General features: G+C 39.7%; 1 long non-coding RNA gene across 1 annotated transcript in view; it reads right to left on the bottom strand.

Moving 5' to 3' along the window:
• LOC123606199 overlaps window positions 1-9504 on the bottom strand; it is a 55486-nt gene extending 45982 nt beyond the window's left edge. Inside the window, exon 1 of the long non-coding RNA XR_006716156.1 lies at window positions 9398-9504. This is a non-coding gene — a long non-coding RNA (uncharacterized LOC123606199). The remainder of the gene's footprint in view (window positions 1-9397) is intronic.
• Window positions 9505-18569: the final 9065 nt, after the last annotated feature.

The raw sequence follows: 18569 nt of genomic DNA, 5'->3' as shown, positions 1-18569 counted from the left end.
GGGCATGTCTCCAAATGCTTAAATCCCAACTGAAAGCAAAGACAGATGTGTACATCTTCAAAACAAGGTATGAAATGATAAAGGCCATATGTATGGTAAGAACAGTAAGACTTACGATAGGAGACCTAGTTGTTGAGTGATCAGAACAGACTTCATGGAAAGAACAGGCTTTGAACTGGGTGTTAAAAGTGGGAGAGAATTTTGCAAAACTGCGATTGAGGCGAGGATATATTCCAAATGCAAAGTATGGGTGGTGGCCAGCCTCCCAGACAGCCTCCAGTGGTTTTTGTCTCCTGATACCCATGCTCTTGTGTAGTTTCTTCTCACACTGAATCAGGGCTGTTCTGGATAAACAACAGAGTACGGCAGAGGCAATAGTGCAGGACTTCTGAGGCCAGGTCATACAGGGCATAGTGGAATGTATGTGATCTCTTAAATGCTCATTCTGGGAGACAACAGCTGCCACGTCAGGAGGCTGCTCAAGCAGCCCTGGCGACAGCCCACATGGAGAGAAACTGAGTCATCTTGTCAACAGCCAGCACCAACTCACCATCCATGTGAATGAGCCACCACCATGGGATCGTCAAGCCACAATCAAATTTTTTAGATGACTAAGAGCCCCAGTAGATATCTCAGTGAAACCTCATGAGAAACCCCAAGTCAAAACCAGCAAGCTAAGCTGCTCCCTAAATTTCTGACCCACAGAAACCATAAGAGATATAAATAATTATAGTTACTTTAGGCCACTGAGCTTTGGGGTGATAATTTGTTTTTGTTTTTGTTTTTGTTTTTTTACACAGCATTAGGTAAGAGTAAAATATGTGAGCAAGCCTGCAGAAGAAAGAAAAACACAAGACATGTTCAGAAGATAGTCCTCTCCCAGAAGCCAGGCAGGTAGAGGTTCCATGTGGACACAACCAACATAGAAATGAACTGAACAAAGGCCATGACAGGAAGAATTGAGAAGAAGGGACAGAAAGGCAAGGTGTCACAAAGAGAAAATTCCCCAGTCACCCTGGGGTATCTGTACTGAACAATTAGTTAATGGTTACTTTTGCTGACATCAACTATTCTAATGCTCTTACCAGAAATACCTTTTTTTTTTTTTTTTTTTACTCACTAAAATTATTTATTGTGTCCATGCCCTAGAAAATACCCTGATACATGGAATGATAAAATCCACTGGTAAGTTAAAGCATCTTGATATCCAAAAAAAAAAAAAAAAACCAACATTTTTTTTCTCTTTTTTCCTTTTTTTTTTAAATATCAAATTTATTGTCAAATTGGTTTCCATACAACACCCAGTGATCATCCTAACAGGTGCCCTCCTCAATGCAAGGAACACAAGCAAGCTGTTTCCTTTATACCATACTTCTCATGTCGTATGACAAACATTGGCAAGTCATCCACTACACTCATTTTCCTTCCTTCCCAGACAATATTATACCACATTTCTCAGTTTGCCTTACTATCTGGTGTGGCCATGCGACTACATTCTGGAACATCAGTGACAATAATGTACAGAACTTCCAGGCCTAGACCAGGAGACCTCCTGCTGCTCCTTTATTCTCTCTTCACACAGGTGTTGACTCCATGCAGAGGATGGGAGACCCTAGAGGATGGTAGATCAATACGGATCATGGGCCCCAAATTACCTCACAGAAGGCCAGCTGCCAAATACCTGTATTCAACAACTTTGTGAGCCTGAAATCAATTTCTGTTGTGTGAAAAAAATAATAAGTGAAGTGTAAAGTGAGCACAGGAAAAAATGTAGAATGAAGAATGAGCCAAGTACACACACATGCGCATGCACACACACACACACACACACACACACACACACACGCCCCTTAAGCTTCTGGCTCGATGCTTGTTAGAGATGAGGCACAACATTATGATCTGAGCTTTCTAGCAACCAGAGCAAAAAGAGAAACATGATCAGTGACACGATTCACAGAGACCAAGAGGTTTATAAAAAGAAGAACAAAAGAAAGTCTCTCAGAAAAAGTGTGACCACTTTGAATAATAAAAGTAAATGGAATTTTTCCGAGTGTGCATAAAAAAGGCACCGCCTGATAAACATCTTCAACCATATCTTAGCAGCCAGTAGAGGCACAAGATTCATCACTCCATTTCTTACCATGTCCTTCAATGAAGGATAAAAGGGATAAAATGCCATGGTCAAATCCAGTAAAATCAGTTCTATGGGGGAATAGCACAAAATTTTGCGGTCGAGTTAGTTCTCTGTTGGTCTGGTTGTACCTAATAACAAATGAGAGAGCATCTAGAGGTATTATTAAATTGTGACTTGCTTAACAAGTCCCTCCTCAACCAGTAGTAGATACTTGATATATTTTGGTTAACTGATTCACTGGTACTTACACGTATAGTTTTGAGGGTGGAAAAAGGAAAGTAAGAGAAGGAGGCCCAGATGTTGTGCTACTGCCCTGTGACCTACCAAATTTTATCAGGCTGCTTGTGGTAACCGGGGTGTTGGACCATCTCACGTGCCTTACTATATTTTCTCCCTGTGTATTTTCCTGGGGTGATGTAATGAAGAACACTGACTAGAGAATGAGAAAGGAAGAATAACAGAGTACAACTGTAAAAAGTCGTTATGATTTGCTTTCAAAACCAGTAATTACCACTCTGACTTAACACTTAAATCACTTTTAGGGTTTTATTTAAACTACAACTGGATGCTTGTTATTTGACACGGAATGCTTTTGAGAAAGACCTAACATCTTCCCACAATTGAATTCCTTTCCAAGCATTCCTTAGAGGAGGAGGAAAGGGATAGTCAGAAGGGTAATATAATGCTTGTAGTTAAAACCTTGAAAAGGACCCATTGTAAGGGAGAGAAGCAGAAGGGGACAAATTCATAAACTTGCAAAATAACTTCTGGTTGGCCCTGTAAAAGCAAATTCAGAGAGTTCTCTTTAAACTGCAATTGGCCATTTATAAAATAAATAGGTTACAGACCCATGAGAGTGGGGGGAGCACCTGGGTGGCTCAGTCTGTTAAGCATCTGGCTCTTGACTTTGGCTCAGGTCATGATGTCATGGGTTGTGAATTCGAGCCCCACACTGAGCTCTGTACTGACAGTGCAGAATCTGCTTGGGATTCTCTCTCTCCCTCTCTCTCTCTGAAATAATAAACTCTCTTTCGAAATAAATAAACTTAAAAAAAAAAAAAAAGGTTACAGACCATACCAGGAAATTGAGACTCTTGACAAATAGGCCTGATTTGAGAGTAGTTGACTGGGGCAGTGAGGATGGAAGGAACACAGAAACACAAGAGAGCTCTGGGCCCAGAGACCCGTGAGACTGACTTACTAACTGTGGTCAGTAAATAATGCCAGTTTGATAGTAAGCATTTAAAGGAAACTAGAGGAAAACTGATCTTTGGTGGGCCATAGAGGTTTCCATCATACGGGAATACGCTATTCCGACAGTAGTTTGGTTAAGTCTCTGCATATGGGGTATGGCAGGGGAGGATATCTGGAATTAAATGCATTTAATATATGAGTTGCACAATGTGTGTAGTGATAGTCATCTAGATTCCCCTAGAGTCAGGCAAACTAGCTGTGAATCTGACAACAAGATGGATAAATTATTATCCTGACAACTCAAAATCTGGCAAGAGCTGGAGAACTATTCCAGCAGTAATGACAGAAACAGGTCAGGCTTGGACTGAGCCAGAGCTAAGTAACAAATATTTCAGAATTTTATGCAAAATATCATTCAACCCTTCTTCTTTCAGGTCAGTGAAGCTGAGAAACAATAAGAAACAGTATTTATATGACTGTGGAGGAACTTAGGAAAGCCACGAGGATGCCTGGAATTGGGAGGATCAATGGGTAAAGATGGATTTATGTTGTATTCTTTTAAGTGGTGCTATAATCTCAGACCTCAGGTTCTGCCTTCAGAGTGACATAAACCTAATAACCTTCACCAGCCTTGGAAACATTTCTTATTCTCCAATATCCAAGGTGATTTCTTCTGCTTCAATCTGTTGAACCACTGTGAACCATTCCTAAGACCATACAAATACTGCCTTGCTTTATAGGTAGGGCAGATACCCTCAATTGCTTACTCAATAGTCATTTTGCCCTTTCTCTTTTTTTTCTTTTTTTAATGTTTATTTTTGAAAGAGAGAGACAGACAGAGTGTGAGCAGGGAAGGGGCAGAGAGAGAGGGAGACACAGAATCCAAAGCAGGTTCCAGGATCTGAGCTGTCAGCACAGAGCCTGAAGGCGGGGGGGGGGGGGGGGGGGGGGGGGGGGGGGGGGGAAGGCTCAAACTCATGGACCAGGAGATCATGACCTGAGCCAAAGTCAGACACTTACCTGACTGAGCCATCCAGGTGCCCCATCGTTCTTTCTCCGTGTAAACAAAACCCCAAATTTGTTTGACTAGGCATCCTCTTCTACTTGGCTGTGTGCCTTACTGGACAAATCATGGCAATCCTATTTCTCTCACCAGTCCTTGCTTAGGAATAAGCAGAGAGATCATTCTGTGATGACTAAGATGTGAGGAGGAATCTACTGGAGGGATTCTAGGAAAGGTTTCTCAGCTTAAAAAAAAAGACACATGGGCAAAATCATCATGCTGCTGCTGAACGCTGACATAGCTACATGTGCTTGGAACTGGGATAAGAGTTATGCAACCATATAGGGTACTAGTCAAGGAAAAGTCAACTAACAACAGCAGAGTAGAAAGATACAAAGAACTAACATCCTTGATGTCATGAAGGCAACCGAATCAGCCAACCTGGAGCTCCCCATTTGAGGACTTACAAATGTTCTCACTGCTTACACATTTTGACTTGAATTTTCTAGTTTTCTATTACTTACAGCTGAAAGTACAATAATTGGTAAAACATATATGTGTGTATTTATACTCTGTGGGTTAGATTTCATAATAAACACCTTTATTATTACCCACAATGCCTGACATATACCAGTGTCAATGAATGCCGGTTTCTTGAAGAGGTAACTACATGGATGGATACATATGCCAGTCTTAATACTAGCTATATTCCCTAGCTTAGTAAATCGCAGGTGCATAAGCCAGAAATCTATTCTATATGCGTCCCTATTCCCCTCTCTCCATAGCCAATTCATCTTTAAGTTCTGTTAATTTTGCCTTCTAGATTCATCTCAAATCCATTTAATTCTTTTCATTTCTACCACCATTCTATTTCAAGCTACTATCATGTCTTAACTGGACTAGTGCAGTAGCTTTCCAACTAGCTTCCTGAAATTTCATAAATCTATTCTCCACACTGCAGCCAAAGGGAATCTTTCAAAATGCTAAATTCCCTACTTCCCCCAACTCCATCCTTGATTAAAGTTACCCCTTAACAAAATTCCAAAATACATAAAATTCCATAGGCCCACATGGTCTGATGCCATCTATCCTTCAATGTTACCTCTTGCCCTTGATATTCTAGCCAGACAAGCCTCTGTTTGATTCCCCCAATGTACCCTGCTTTGCACATGGCATTCTATCTGCCTGGCAGGGTCTCCCCACTTGCACTCCTACACAGTCACATATGCCGTGTATTCCATCTACCATTTTTCGGGTCAGTCTTGTCTTTCTTCTGCTCTCTGAGTAGATGACTCTCTGTTGTGCACTTTGCTCACACCACATACCTTTCAGTCATACTCAAGATGACTGTACAACCTGAGACACTTCTGATACTGAATGGGGGTACTATTAATAAGTACACTGAGACAACAGGAATGGAGAGAGATTTTCCTGGACTAATATACCATTTGGCCACCCAAGTCTTTATACTTATTTTTTTGTTTTTAGTGGTTTCATTTAAGTCTGCATGTCCCAGATCTCTACATGGGAAGAGACCATGACCTTCTGTTCCCACTATCACATTCTCCATGCCTAGCACAGTCCAGATTCAACCAGGGACACTCAATAAATACTTATTGGAAGAACACTGGAAAGAATGAGTATAACTTGGTTCACATTTTCCTTTTCTATTATTTTTTTATATTCTTCTTAGACCAGTGTTGATATAACATTATGTTTTATTCTTGTGTGTTTGAAAATATCTCACCATTTTGCACAGCACTGCTTTATTTCTGGCTCATTCATCTGGCCAAAAGGTATCTCCTGAAAATCTACTATATGCCAGGTATGAACTAGATGCGAGGAATACCATAGCAAATAAGACACAGTTCCTTCCCTCAAAGAACTCAGAGTGCCATTAGGGAGACACTTGAAGTTCCCTGGGTTTCTAGATCAATTTTTTACCATGTTAATGCCTAGGCTCTCAGAGCCTGACCTGAGCATGAAAGAGACAATCTGATTTTTTTCATTTCCTTCTCAGTTGTGTTATTTCTTCCATGTCAGTTCCAAGGTCAGTACTTTCATGATTTCCATTTCTTACTAACACCTATCTCCAAGAAACATTTAGCTACTTTGCAATAGTTTCAGATTCTGGAAATATATTAAAAATCATATTCATGCATATCAGATTCCAAAAACTAAATGAAAATTTCAAGGTGCCTGAAATTAAGGGCTAGAAGCTCAAGATATGATCCTGAAGCTTCCTCATGGATGGTTATCAAATGCTAGTTTAGGTTTTAATACACAGTCAAGCCAGGATATGAGGTTATGGGTTCAATGAGACACTGAATGGGAGCTAATACCCCTTCATGAAGAAGCTGAGATACTCAAAGGGATGTAGCCTCTGTAATGAGGGGCCTAGAAAAAAGATTTCCCCACCTTAACAGAGAAAAGATAAAGTTTACTGTTCTGGGCTATGGATAAGGAAAAAATATCATTCCCAGAAAAATAAAATTTCAGGCCTCTGCCTCATGTTGTATCAAAGTTAGAATGTACACTTCTATAATGGTTTGGGAATTGTCAAGATTAGAAATTTACATAAAAATTAGTCCTGGGACAATGATATCTCTAGAGTACCTGGCAGAAGTGAACAGAAAATCTCTGTGGAATGTCATTTCTACACTTTAGGCCACAGAGGGTTTTCAAAGGAAAGTTTCCACTGAAGGTGAGTTTATGGTTCAAGATACAGGTACAAAAACAGAATAGGTACTCAGAAACCTACAATAATAGAAGTATTATATGAAAAAAGATGATGTCTTGGGTAGAATCTCCTAGAAACAGATTTTTAGATAGAGATTTGCATGCAGAAGGTTTACTGGAGAATAATCTAAGAAACACATTTCAGGAAGTGAAAGGATTAGGCAGAAGGAGATACAGTGATATAGTTGCAACAGAGCAGCCAGCTGATCTCACGAGGATTTTTGGAGTTAGGATGATCTTCAAGAATATCCCAAACTGAGAGAATAAAACTGGGCCTTTATATTTCAACATCAATCAGCCATTGGACACAAGTTGCCCCTGAGAAAAGGTCATAAACCTGGGAAAGATGGCTCCCTTTGGCCAAAGATGATTCCCAGAGGGACCCAGGAGTGAGCCAGCAGCAGCCAATGCACCATGCACCAAATGAATGTCTCATTCCTGAAATGAGATGGGAGGTGGGGATTCTGAGCAGCACACAACAGCACCCACTCTACTCCACTTGAGCTGCTAAGATCCATTTCCACTTGCATTTTGTGGTAAGTGTGTCCCATCTGGGAAGAGCATCCTCAAGATCCTAATTGGTCTCAATTTCTAAGGAATCATACAAGGGAAATAAATGCCAGTCCTTGCTGGTGCAAGTAGTTTTAAAAGTACAACCAGTTTTCATTATCTCCTTTCTTTACTACCTATTCTAAAGTCTCCTCACCCTTGGCTAGTATCTCTTATGCTCTTTGTAACTTAACTGGTGGAAGCTATGAAGGCCCAAATTTCTAATCAGCATGTCCTTTTGAGGTTGTGTCTATTGCACTTCTCCATTAAGCACCCCAGTTTGGCAGCACAGTATCAAGACATGTCCCAATTGCTCAATGAATATGAAACATATTCTTCCTCTTTTTCATTAGATAATAGCAGTTGTATCCTGATCAGTGTGAATTACTCTTGCAAGGTTGGTGTGTCCTTTCTTTGACTACTGGTCTCTTGGCATGAGGAACTCTAAGTGACCCAGTGGCAGCCTAGTTTGAATCCTAGTTTAACATTTAAATAGGACAACTACTGTGTTCCCTGGTGGAAGCAGTCACCTTCTAGGAATCAGGACATCTACCATAGAACCTAAAGTTGTAAACATAAGAAAAATACATTCCAAAAGTGAGTCATTGTGAGTGATAGTAAGATAAAGGGACATAAAATAGAAAGAGTAATTAAGAAACATGGTGGATAGAATGTGAAGCTCCAATGTTTATATAATATGAATAAATATAATGTGAGTTCTTTGTAAAAAAAAGTGTAGAATGGAAAACAAGCAAAGTAAAAGTATGACTGGTTGAAAGCAGAAAATAATACGGTGGAAATAAAACCAAATGTCTATAATCACAATAAATATAAATGGATTGAACGTAATGTCTAAAATACAGAGATTCTCAGAATGAAATTAAAATTCAGTTGTATAAAAGACCTAAACATAATGGCACAGAAAGACAAAAAGTAAGGGATGAGAAAAGATTTATGAAACAAATTCTTATTTTAAAAATACCATTGTGGCTATATTATATCAAACAAATTAATCTTTAAGGACAAACACACTTTTATGGATAAAGAGGGTCATTATTTTAAAAATCACCAGGAATATAGATGGTTCTGAATCTATATACATGCACTTAACAGTATAGATTCCAAGTAGATAAAGAAATTCAGGGGTTGGTGGCAGTCTACCAAAAATGCTACATCTCCTAGGAGTTTTGCATTTTCACAAGGCTTAGTACCTCAAGAAGAAAAAGTCAAATTTAAGAGAGTGCTTTTTGAACCAATTTAACCCTAACTATTCAGAAGCAAGCTTAATTTATAAATGCTCTGAAGCCGATTGGCTCAGTTGGTTAGAGCATGGTGCTGATAAATGCTCTGAAAAGTGATTAAACAAGTCCTTTTAATCTCTTTACGTTTGTTTGCCAAGTATAGCTGTGTTTGTGAGGTTGAACTCTTGCTTACTTCTAGGAAGTAAGTTGAGTAAATGAATTGTGGGATTGAGCTGAACTTTCATTTTAAAAAAATCTAAAGCCTGAGCCAATTGTCAAAGATGCATGCATCAAGGTAGATTTTCCAGGTGAGTTTACTATGAAAGTGAAACAATTTTTGAGATATATATATATATATATGAGCACACACACACACATATTCACTGTTTTGTCTTTTTTTTTTTTTGGTTTGTTTGCTTGGCTGAGAAATTTTTCTTTCCTTTAATTAAAATAAATCTCAGTGGTATGGCTTATATAATCATAGTCTCAATCAAAAAGTTCCTCCACGTGGACTAAAATTCTAAGAGAACCACCTACCTCTAATTTCCAATATCTATTTACAAAGTCACACAGTATCTTCTCTCTTACATGCAGGTTCTTCCCCTTTTTTATGTCTCCATGATTTTCTCAACCATCCTTGCTTGACCTTTCTGAAACGAAAGTGAAAAGGAATAAATGAATCAGGGCTTAAATCCGGCAAGATTTTGTAACTGGTAATACTGTGACAGAAACAGGAGGTGGAGAGGGAGGAGAGGGAGGGAGGAGGGAGGGGAAAGAGAATATGGGCATAGACGCTTTTGCAGGGCACGTAGATCTTGGGAAGGGAGGTGATAGATATATTCTTGATGGTCTCACCAAAGGGGAGATTTGGCTGCTAAATTTGACCTTCCTCCCAAGTAATTGATGAGACGTAACATTATCATCAGAATAATGGTAATGAGCTATAGATGCAGACTCTCTGCCTGTGGAGATTACAGACAAAATAGACTTTAAGACAAAACACATTATTCAGGCTAAGAAGACTCATTTCCTAACTTCCTATTAGGAAAGCTTTGGTGGGGTTATTTGATTGTGGTTGAGCTCAGTTCTTCTACATCCGAAGAGCAGGAAAATTCAATGGGAACATAAAATGTTCTGATCTAGACTTGGTGGCCATGTCTGAGCCTCAAGTCTCCTTGCCCCTGTCATCTTAATAGGGAAATCTTGCTAATGCCTCAAAACCGGATTGAAAGTTCGTTAGGCTCTTTCTTAGTTAGACTTTGGTAGTCCTTCTCTGACTCTTGAGAAGGCCAAATATCTTCCTAGTTGTGGTTTTAGAATAAATTAACTTATTCATTTCTGCTTTCTTTGTATTCTTTCTTGAGAATTTTCCTTTGAAGAAGATTTTTGTGTTTCTATCTGCAGTAATTTTACTAGACGTTTTACACTTAAGGCATCTCATTTCTGATCTATAGTTTGCCTTGTTAAATGGGATTTCAGTTACGCATCTTGAAAAGCTCTGCCTCTGGAATTGTGCTTTATCCTTGTGAATGTTCTCACTGACTTTGGAAGCAATTCCTCAATGTTGTTGGATTTTTTTCTCTGTTTGGCAGCCGCCTTTCTACTGGTGTCTACCTTTTATTGATTTATGGTAATAGATGATCAGCCCCTTCTCTTCTGTCACTTACAGGTTGACCTCCTTAGTTGAGGTTTTTCTAAAACTGGCACACAAGGTATAAGAACAGATAACCTTGTAAATTCAAAGGCTGGTTCCACTGAGTGAAAATCCTGTAATTCCAAAGTGCTGGAACTTGATGCTAATGAAAATTTAAACATACACTTTGTTTGGCTCTTGATGTCTCACACTGAGAACTGTTACCACAAATCTCAGCTTATAAACTTGGTTTGTGATACCTCTCTTTTAGACCAGTAGGCTTTAGATTCTGGTGTACATAAGAATGATGCATCATGCTAATTAGAAATACAGACTTCCAAGCCCTACCCCTAGACATTAATTCAATAGATCTGAGGGCAGAGTCCTAAGATCTATATTTTAATAAGCTGCATGGGTGATTCAATGCAGATCAGACTTCGGTCTTCATGACACAAGGTGAGAAAGAGAAAAGTATTCCCTGACTCCCATATGGATGTTGCTAGAAGCTGTCCTGGCACTGATTGCTAGGCCCTGGTGTTCTCCTAGTGAACAAAAATAATTTCACAGAAAATCAACATCAGACAAGGCCATTCTGTGACCAAGATGTATCAAGACTAAAACAAGATCACTCTGTCATCATATCTAACACAGACAAAACCAAGAATAATGCTCAAACTACAAAATACCAAAGATCCCCCGCCCCCACCACTCCTAGTTAATATGAGTGCCTGATGCTACTTTACCAATTATAGCTTTATCCTCAGTATATTCTGGCCTCCTTACAGATAAAATTTATTGAGATACACAATCATAGAATTACTCCTGCTTCGTCATAGCATCCAAGCCAGAGCAAATCCCTGCTTCCTTAAATCCTCCCCCAAATCACCCAAGACAACCCAACATCCTGTCAGTCCTTTCCAGCACCTCCTTGCCAAGATGCCACCATAGGTCCCATCGTGTGCTTTCTCCTTCACTGCAACAAGTACTAAAATCAACTTGTTCTACTACATGCGTGTTCCTGGTGGCCCTTGGCTGGAGGCTATTGACAAGGGTCCTAGCTAGACCAATGCTTTCCATTCTTTCTGTGTGCCCATGGAGTGCTGACTACTTATGGCTACTAAGCCACTCAAGGACCTTCCTGACAGCATTCCTGGGCACTTGTGTTCTCTGCTGTGGAAACATATGGGTATTTTCTGTGTCAGCCACGACACACACAGTATGGTGCACATAAAGTGGATGACTGAGGAAAGTTCAATGAACTTACATTGGCATTGTCAAAAACAGAAGATGAAGTACCTGGGCTACCAACAGTGGGCAGCCATTACCAACCTAGTCCTGAAAGAGCAAGAGCAAGAAGTACCAGAGACCAAAACAATCATAGAAGGGCCCATCCAACAGGAACAATGGCCTTCAGAAGAGGAAGGCAGCCACTGCTGGCCAAGGGCCAGCAGGGCAGGAGGTGAGGAGACATCACCCTGACTTTGCTCTTCCTCCTCCCCTTGATCTTCTGCCCACTGTATCTGTAGATAACAATGGAAGCCAAAGGCAAGAAAGCCCATGATACAGTCCATTTGATCAGCCTCCAGAGACCACCACAGGACATAACTGGAGGGGCAAGTGGAGACCAGGCAGCAGACTGAACAAAGAGTCCATTCTCTTTTTTCGCCAACCTATACAGGTTATTGATGTGTGATGGTATCAAATATGGTGTAAACCAACAAACCTGAGTACAAAACACAGAGTTCTTAATCCTATGAAAACTAAATCAAATGCTTTGAAAAGACTGAATGACAACAACAAAAAGAAACAAGTGACTATGCTGATTATGTGCCAGGTACTGTTCCAAGTATTCCATAGGTACTGTATTAGTTCCCTATTGCTGCTGTAACAAACGATTACAAATTTAGTGGCTTAAAAGAACACAGATGTATTCTCTCACTGTTGTGGAATAAGAACAGTAATTCTAAAATGGGTCTTAATGGACTAAAATCCAGGTGTCAGCAGGGCTGCATTCCTCCTGGAGGCTCTAGGGGAGAATCCATTCTTTGTTTTTTTCTAGCTTCTGGAGGCTGCCCACATTCCTTGGCTCATTCCTCCTTCCATGAGTCATACCACTACAACCTCTGCTTCAATAGACACATCTCCTTCTGTGATTGTGACTCTCCCGCTTCCTTCTTTCCCTTATAAGGTTCCACCTGCATAATTCCTTATGATCTCCCATCTCAAACTACTAACTTAATCAGATCTGCAAAATCTCATTTTCAGGTAAGGTGACATACTCACAAGTTCAGGAATTAGGACATTCATTGCTTACAAACAAGGACATTCTGCTATATAACCGCAAGGTAACCATCAAAATCAGAAAATTCACATTGGTACGTTACCACCACCGAATCCTCAGATCCCATTCAAGTTTTGACAGTTGTTCCAATAATGTCCTTTATAGTAGAAGAATCCAGTTTTAAACCATACATTGCAATTAACTGCCATATCTCTTCGGTTGTCTTTAATCTGGAATAAGTCTGTAATATTTTCTTGACTTTCATGACCTTGACAATTTTTAAGATTACAGCCCAGTTCTTTTGTAGAATGTTCCTCATTATGAATTTATCCAATGTTTCCTCATTCTTTTATTCAGGAGTATCATACAAGTGACAAAGTGATGCTGTGTTCCTTTGAATGCATTTTATCAGATATTGCGATTTTTATTTGTCCCACTACTGATGGCATTCACTTGAATCACTTGATTAAGGGGGAATCTGAAAGACTTTTACACTGTAAGGCTGCTCTTTTTGTCCTTTGTAGTTAAGTATTTTATAAGGAGATACTTTGAAACTAGGTAAATACCCTGGCCCTCATCCAACTTTCAATCCATTCATTCCTTCTTTGTCTCCATAAGGACGCATAGTTTTATTCATGGGTTATAATCTATTGATATAATTACTTCAATGCCATCAATTCTGCCAATGACATCTCCCTCAAACTGGCTTGATATATCCCTATCAGTCTTTGAGCACTTCCTTGCTTTTGAAGCACATGATGTTTCGAACTCCTCTTGTACTTTCCCTGACCCAACCCAGGAATCGGCCATTTTTCCAAGGAGTCCTAAAGTCCTTTCAGTGAGGCATGGCATTAGAAACCAAGATCCTGGCACTGGTAGTATACTTACCACTTTTGTTTCCCATAGTGGACAGAGCTAAGGAATATATGTTACACCTATATTTCTATATCTAATATATTGAAAACCACCAGCCACACTGATATTTCCACTTCCAAACCAACCCCACAAGTTCTTTCTAGTTTTCTACCTTTCTATATTGGATTAAGGGGTGAATCATTATTTGGCCTACATATATTAAGTCACTTAATCCTCAAAACAATCTTGTGATTTAGAAAATATAATTGCCAGCCTGATCATCCAAACACTATACTGTGTATTTCAAATGGTTCGAGAAAAAAGTTCTATATGCTGCACTTGCAACTTTCCTGTAAGTCTGTAATTGTTTCAGATTTTTAAAAAGTTAATGCTAAAAGAAAAACCACCAAAAACAAAAAACACAAACCTCTATAAATCAATAGACTATGAGATACAATAGCGTTCATAGTATTCCCGGCCATCTCAGTGAGATGAAAGCATTAATACATTTTCCAAATTGGGGGAGGAGAAGAGAGAAAGAGAGAAAGGACAGGACAGGATTTTAATTTAAGAAGGGTGGGAGGGGGGAAAGGTGACCCACACTGACTTATCTTAACAACCTAGGCTGGTGGGTCAGAGTTGTAATCTTCAGAGTGTCATTTCATTCATCACTTACATATGGCCATTTGACAGCCATCCAGGCCTGAGGTCCACTCAAGAGCTGGAGGAGCCTGATTAGCTAATCAGCCATCTTGGCTGGGACACAACCTATCAATGTGACAGGGCATATTAGCCTAAAAGTGACCACTGGATACATTTCTTAAGGCTTATTCAGCCTCCTAAGTGTGAGAAAAACAGAAACATGTGACAAGTCACTGGAATCTCTTCTCTGGTCCAAGTCTCTTACTTAATAGACAGAGAAACCCAAACACAAAGTGGTTAAGGATTCTGACAAGGTTTCACAACTATGGGGTGGCAGGACTCAGAAAACTCTTGGGTTCCCATCCACATCATTGACGGCCTGCCAAAATTGCCTTGTGTGCTCATTGACTTTGTTGTATGTAGCAACAGACGTTACCAAGTGGCAATGGAAGCCTGCTTTATTCCAGGTGATTAGGGCTGGGAGTTGTTTGGTTAGTTACTAAAGTTTGTCAAAATGTGAAAGCCCTAAAAAATGTTACGTAAATACTTAAAACATTTCATTTGACAGTTTTTCTTCGCAACTTGATCTCCCAATTAGAGTTCCACGTGTTTTTATTGCATATACTTAAGTCAGAATCCATCACCTCTGACTTCCACTTTGTGTTTTCTTTAAGGAAGGAGATAGAATATAAAGACATTTGAGTGCAGAACTATTCTAGATGTTAATTTTTTCCCTTTTGGAGTTGTCTCAACCACATATAATTCAATAGCAATTTTATTAGATGTGTGACTTGGCAAGTTCCTAAACCTCTTTGTGCCTCAGTTGACTTTCCTGAAAAAGAAGACACTCCAGGATCATTTTGCATTTTCTAGGCCCTAACTCTGGAATTGGCCATTTCTCCAAGGAGTCCTGTTGCCTTTTAGTGGAGAATGGTATTAGAAACGATGGTCTGGGGGGAGGGGGGAAGAAACGATTATCTGGGCAGTAAGTGTGCTCATCACTATTGGATTGTTGCTGTTGCCAGGTGATCACAGCAGACAGAGCTAATGACTATATATATATTTCTGTATCTCTTTATATATACTGAAAACCATGCATCACACTGATAGGTCCAGTTCCAAACCAAGACCACAAAGTTTGTTCTAATTTTCTCCCTTTCCATGTTTATAACTCTCTTCTCCAACAAAGAATAATTTGGCTCTCATTACCCTTAATATACTTACTTATCTGATCAATACTCCCGTATATAACCAAGCAGAATTTCTTTCCATTACCTTCCTCTCCTCAGGTGGACTCTGTCACATACCTAGTCCACTCTCTGCACAGACAGCCTGCAACCCTAACACTGGGCCAGTTCCCTGCATGAGCACACATTACCTTGCTCAGGCTCCGATACCCTATGCCAAGCTAGTCTTCTACTCTCTACCAGCCTTAGTCCACTCAGGCTCTGCCACCCACTCTGGACTACTGTGGCTTCCCTCCTTCTTTTGGAGTAGATGCCAACTTTGCTCTGTATCGACTGAGTTTAGGACTGAATTATTCAGGGGGCGCCTGCATGGCTCAGTTGGGTAAGCACCCAACCTTGATTTCCGCTCAGGTCATGATCTCACAGTTCATGAGATCTAGCCCCTCATCAGACTCTGTGCTGACAGTGCAGAGCCTGCTTGGGATTCTCTCTTTCCCTTTCTCTCTGTCCCTTCCCACCTTGTTCTTGCTCTCTCTCTCTTTCAAAATAAGTAAACATTAAAAAAAAAGACTGATTTGTTTAGAAATAATAGGGGAAGAGGCAGAGGAAGAGCTCCTTTTTTATTTTTAATACCTTCTGTGACACAGTGAAGACTGTCAATAGGGTAAAGAAACAGAAGGCACTGTTTGAATTCAACAAGACAGTTTGGAGCTTCACATCTTGACCTGTAGTGTGTAGGGAAATTTATTCCCAGATTTATTTATCCCCCAAAGTGTGTTGTCACCAAAAGATACTGATTGCTTCTTTGCTGACAGGGCTATTAGCATTCAAATATTTGATTGTTGTCATTATCAAGATCATTTATTGATATTTTTTCCTTTTTGACTTCATTCTTTCATCAACAGAGAGGCATTACCTGCTCCATGTCATGGCACTTAGTTCTTTACGTATTTCTGATAGACACTTGAAAGCCTGGTATACATTGATGGATACAATTAGTGCAGCCTTAGGAGTCAGATTTGTGTCCAAATCACTCTAATTTACTGATAGTTTGAATTTTATAACAAGTAAAGATACATACACCTTTAAAATAAGGTGTATATATGCACACACACACACACACACACACACACACATATACTCATTCACTCATTCACATCTGCCACATGGCAAGGCATTCTCTAAATGCCCATTCCTATCATGCATACCTTCTTGACAAAGTCTCATGTTTGTGCATGTGTCTGTCTGTCTCTTTGTTCATTGGGTTTCCTTTGAGACCTGAGACCATGAGAAGAACTTCAGGCATGTAAAAACTGATCAGTAACAACAGTTCTGAAAACCAGAAGACTGAACTAATGTCTCAGTGAACTTTAAATAAATGCATCCCCTGTTTTTCTCAGAAGTTTTGGACTCACAATGGTATTATCCCAATGGCATTCTCATCATAGCCAATGTGCTATCCTAGGAGAGGGAAGGGAGAAGCAGCATTCTGTAAATCTGCTTCTTTCTGTGCTCAATTTACCACGAATATATCCTGCCACCTACTCACGTCCTTCCAGGTCCAGGCTCACATGCCTCATTCTCGCTCAACCCCTCATTGTTGAGCTGTGTGAATGACCTGTTCCCTTCATGTTTCAAAGGCCATTCTGAGGGAAAGAGAACTGGAAAACCTGTAAAAAAAAATTTATTGGTCCAGTCTGCCCCAGTTAGCTGGGAAAAAAATCTCTATTTGTTGCTATATAAAAATATTCTGTGGTATCTTGCATTACGCTGTTGTCTTTGGTCCACTTCGGTTGAAACCATGCTTTTTCCTCAGCTATTTTATTGTAATTTTATAGTGTAAAATTCTTCCTCTGATTTCACTGAAGTCTTGGGCAGAGTAAAGTATAGTCTCTCTCTCCTGTGATGAGATGGAAATTGTTATCCTTGCCCCCATGACACCACAGTAAAATGGGAAAGTGCACGCGTGTAATCATCAGAGTACAGCCCATATAAGAGAGGTACAGAATTGTTTCCTTTTTAGAGGGTTTAATTAAAATCATTACTTAAAAATAAGCGTTGTGACAACATCATGATTGGGCTATTTTCAAACCGTAAAACACCTATGAGAATTCAGAGTTCCATGAGAAAAGTGTCTCTTCCTAGTTCATACATGTACGTTTGCAGGATTCAAAAGTGTAAAGAAATCTGTTAATCTTCTGGTATTGGCTGCACTGATTATTTTACGGTTGTCTACAAATGAGAGGCATACCGAAATAATTTAATATTTTGTAATATTTTAGAGGGTCATTATAAGACATTCTCTTTTACTCAGTAAGGATTAAATAACCAAGTCTATTTTTTTTATTGCTGATTTCTACGATTAAAGCAAGTACATATAAACTGAGCTGATTGCAATATAAAGAATTATTCTCTTGGGTCCTACTTGTATTCATTCTCTTTCTACATTTTAAAAACCCATTCATCAATTACTCTGCAGTAGCACCAGGACTTAGCATGCGCATATTATCTTCTATTCCATTGCAGTCTTCCAAAATCACGCGTGTGCATGTGGGTATGTATACACCACCCACACTCACAAACACATATACACACATGCAGGCACTCATAATGGCATCCAAACATATTTACCCGTAATTACATTCTAGGCACTTTATCGAACAGATATTTTTGCATTCATTTGTGGAAGCTGAAAAGAATCCATGCTAATGTTTGGAGTCTTAAAGCAAACTGTAATCTTATAAACAGTGAGGTGAACCTCAGAGGCAGTAGTCTTTTGATATGCAGCATAAGTGAAATGCTGCATAATATAAAATGATGGCGCTATTAATCCTACGGCACTGGTGGTGCCCAGCAACCCCCCCTCGCTATTGATACCAACGCCATTGTCTCTGGCTTTAAACTTCATCAGTATGCAAACGGAGTGTCACTATGATGGGTGGTAACTTGGTTGGATGCACTTTCTACATTTCTGGCAAATGAGTATAATTATTTTCAGAGCTGCGGGCAACTCATGCATGTTTTATCCTCCATCTGGACCAGCACGGTACACAATAGTGATAAAAGATGATTTTCCCCCTTGGATGTTCACAGGCCATCATCGACACAGTC

The sequence above is a fragment of the Leopardus geoffroyi genome, chromosome A1 (genome assembly GCF_018350155.1).
Source record: "Leopardus geoffroyi isolate Oge1 chromosome A1, O.geoffroyi_Oge1_pat1.0, whole genome shotgun sequence".
Classification (NCBI taxonomy): Eukaryota; Metazoa; Chordata; class Mammalia; order Carnivora; family Felidae; genus Leopardus; species Leopardus geoffroyi.
Note: the sequence above shows the minus strand (reverse complement) of the source record. Positions and strands in the feature narration are given on the sequence as shown.